The sequence below is a fragment of the Propithecus coquereli genome, unplaced genomic scaffold, assembly GCF_000956105.1.
Source record: "Propithecus coquereli isolate 6110/MARCELLA unplaced genomic scaffold, Pcoq_1.0 Scaffold112, whole genome shotgun sequence".
Classification (NCBI taxonomy): domain Eukaryota; kingdom Metazoa; phylum Chordata; class Mammalia; order Primates; family Indriidae; genus Propithecus; species Propithecus coquereli.
Window position 1 is genome coordinate 4,614,908 of NW_012135192.1, and position 4,002 is coordinate 4,618,909.

The 4,002-nt window shown below is 38.2% G+C and overlaps 1 pseudogene; it reads right to left on the bottom strand.

Moving 5' to 3' along the window:
- Positions 1-2,358: 2,358 nt before the first annotated feature.
- Positions 2,359-2,676, bottom strand: LOC105818709 (annotated as a pseudogene).
- Between the last annotated feature and the right edge of the window lie 1,326 nt (positions 2,677-4,002).

Sequence of the window (4,002 nt, forward strand, 5' to 3'; positions counted from 1 at the left end):
TATAGAGTTTTGGGATTTGGGCTATAAAAAGAAGTCATTATACATTTGTGAAGAATAAGCAGGGTAAATTAAAAGTTGTCTTTGTTTCCATAAGGCACATGTTTGCATGTTTTAAAGGCAGAGTATGACGAGCTAGAGGAGAGGGTGAGAGGAGAGCTATTAGAAGAGGAAGGAAATGTGAAAAATAGATCTGTTAGAAAATAAGAAAGGTTGCAGTCCAAAATGGTGAGGGCAGGTAGGGAGAGAGGACCTGTGACGGGACAAGGGAGGACAAGGGGGCTGATTGCTTTGAGACTTTAAGGAAGATGACAGTATGAGCTTCTGGGGTATTAATATTGGGGTAGACATGGACAGTGAGGAAACTTCTCCAGGAGACAGTATCAGTTTAGTTGAACGGTGACTGACCACTGGGATGTGCCAAGCACGTGCTGGCTACCGAGACAAAGAAGCAGAAGTCAGAAGTCTCTCGCAAGGAGACCTGGAGAGGTCAAAGAAGTTCAAGGTTCTGAAAATGGTTCTGGATTCCAAGGAGCGCTGATCGCACCACTTCTGAGAGGTTCTGAGAAGTGGGGGAAAGTTTGCCTCAGATTGGAGAGAGCAGTAGGGGAGAGGGTGGTATCCCCAAAGTGTCAGATTTCTGCTCTTCTGGCACAAAGGAGGGGTAAAGAATAGGTCAGTGTGAGCAAGGGCAACTGACCTTTTATGACGTAGCTAAGGAGTGGCAGCAAGTCCCAAATGTACTAAATTCCTGTGTTCTCTTTTAAAATCTAGAACACCATTAACAGATGTACTTGCTCAAGCTGGGGTCAATCAGGAATCACTGAACAAACTGTTTTCATATTAAATAAAAAAAAATGATAATGCTTTGCATTTGAACAGTGTTCTACACTTTCCCATAATTCTCTCCGTAGCCACCGGTGTGAAATATCATGTTGTAGTTATACAGATAAATGCTCAAATGACAGAAGACACAATTTACAAAATAAGAAATACAAAACTTAAAAATAGGAAGGGGAATATATTTAATATCATTAATAAAGAAATGTATATCTTTTACCTAATGAATCAAAACCTTGTTACTACCAAAATTATAATTACTATAACATTTATATATAATACTTTTTTTTTTTAAGAGATCTCCCTCTGTCTCCCAGGCTGTAGTGCAGTGGTGCAATCATAGCTCCCTGCAGCCTCGAACTCCTGGGTTCAAGTGATCCTCCTGCCTCAGCCTTCTGAGTAGCTGGGACTACAGGCACATGCCACCATGCCCAGCTAATTTGTTTTCATTTTTTGTGAAGATGGGGTCTCTCTGTGTTGCCCAGGCTGTTCTTGAATTCCTGGTCTCAAGAGATCCTCCTGCCTTGGCCTCCCAAAGTGCTGGGATTACAGGCATGAGCCCAGCCTGTAATAATTAATATTAATTTAGTATTAATATTAAATTAGATTAGTATTACATTTAAAATAATACTAATGATGGTATTATAATCTGGCACAATTCTTTTGGAAAACGACTTGTCAGTATACACTGAGCCAAGAAAATGTCTGTATCTTTTGATCCAGTAATGTCACTTATGGATTTCTACCCTAAAATGATCAACTAAAATATAAAGTGTCATACATAGACTGATGATTATTAAAGCTTAATATTTATCACAGCAAATTATAATAAGCTGGGAGTACCAACCCAGCTTGGGATCTCGATGTGCATATCTGGGATTGTCTGAAGAGCTGTACCTACTAGTGGTGCATCGGTGTCTACTGTTAGGAATTAATATACAAGAGAGAAAGGAGACTGCCCTTAGTAGGGAAAAAGCAGGGAGAGGACAGGATTAGGTTTTCTTGGTCTAGCCCAGCCCAGAGAAGGAAAGACTATCAAATGGGAAGGAGAAAATATTCCATTTCCAGTCTGATTAAGGAGGTATAGCATCATGATTAAGAGAACAAGAGACCCATGTTCAAATTCTCTCTAAGATACTGACTGCATAAGCATGGCCAAATTATTTAACTTCTCTGAACCTCAAATTCTTTACTTTTATGATGAATATTCCTGCATCAGGAGGTTATTCTTTTTTTTGTTGTTTGTTTGTTTGAGGCTTTAATATGTTTTATTAGAGCAAATTTTCAAGGAAAGGTGGCTTTTATTTACAGAATTTAATGTGTGTGGGGACTGTCCAACCCACTTGGACCCAAGTAAGGATAACCATTAAGTTTGTTTCTATATTTTGTTATTTTCAGTTTATATACCAAAAAAAATTATTTGCTTCACATTCATAAAAATCCCAATATTGTAAATGAGAAATAAACCCTTCTTTACCCATCCCTTAATTAAATATACAAACAGCTTCAGAAACATAAAATTTAAATTGGTTTAATTTTGAAATGTAATCCAGTGAGATTAAAAACTCAACATTTCAGAACATTTCAGGTCTTGTACCAAACAGTAACATACTCGAAGGCCTTCAGTGTCCTTTGACTGATTTACATCAATAAGAGAATCGATTTTTGATGTGGTAAAAGAAATGTGCTCATCTCCAGTTACGATTTCCAGCTCCCGTGGGCCAACCCTGTCGGTGGGAGGCCAAAAGCATCACTTTCTTTTGTAATTTCACTGTCATCAATAATTCTCTTTAGTTCTCCCATCCCATTCTTGTGTACTCAAGCCTCTTTTCTTGACATCATTTTTGTAATTGCTGTTGTTGGCATATCTAAGCTTTCCGTTGGCTGAAACTCCAACTCTAGAAACTCATGTCCAAACTTGCCCTTGTGCCCTACGTGGTAGCGCAGGCAGAAATCGTTAGCCATAGCCATGTTTGTCCCCAGGAAGCCCGCTGAAATCTGCCATGAGGCTATTCTTATTAATAGATTACTCTTTATGCCAAACACCTGATGTGCATAATCCTCGTAACTCAAAAGATTTACCCATTTCATGCATTTAACAAACACTTATATAGCATTGAACGAGTCCCAGACACTGTACTAAGCATTTTGCAAAATTTAACACATTTAGTTCTCATTGCAGCCCTCTGCATGAAGCACATATGAGGCGCATATGAGGCATATACTATTGCTAGCCTCACTTCAGGGCTAAGGAAACTCAGAGGCTCAGAGGAGTTAAGTAACTTCTTCTAGGTCACTTAGCCAGTAAGTGGTACACTTAGGATCTTCCTGACACCTTGAACTCAACTACGATGTGATACCCCAACTGCCTTCCCAATATTTGTAACATGATACTTTCCTATGATTTGAAGATGCATAATGGCTAGGAATCCTCACATATTTTTTCAATAAGTCATATCAAAAGTTAAAAATCACATGTTATATATATCCTTTACTTGGTTTTTATATATTACTAAGGGACTTATAAAGACAACAATAAGCATTATAATACCTTTAGTTTAAAAAGCATTTTTTTTCATCTTCAGTAAAACCTGGTGGAAGAAGTAGGGAAAGTGACATATGAGATTTAGAAAAATGGGATTTAAAGGGATTGAGGCCCAGTGGAGGGACCAGAGAATGAGATGGAAGAGATGGCTTAGAGATCAGCATTACTGTCCTCAGATACTTGAAGGCTTATCCAGTGGACAGGGACAGATTTCTTCTGTAAACAAGTAAGGAAAAGAATTAGTGCCAAGGAGTAGAAACCACAGGTGGACGGATCTTAGACGAGTGTGGAAAAATGGTCTAATAGCCAGTGTGATCCGGAAATCGAATGTGATATTATTTGCGGTAATGGGGTAATTATTTGGGTATTATCACTGCAGGTATTAAATTTCAGGCAGTTTTAGAGCATCAGATTCATTGTCAGAAAGACATAAGTTTGAGTCTGCCATTTGCTATCCACGTGACCTCAGGCAACTTCTTTAATCTCTTTAAGCTTTGTTTTTCTGTCCTTAAAATGGGGACAGTGATTATAATTATCATGATATTGATAATTAAAGAACACTGGTAAAGATCATAGCACAGTAACTAGAGTGGCACCTGAAAAGGACATAATAAATAATA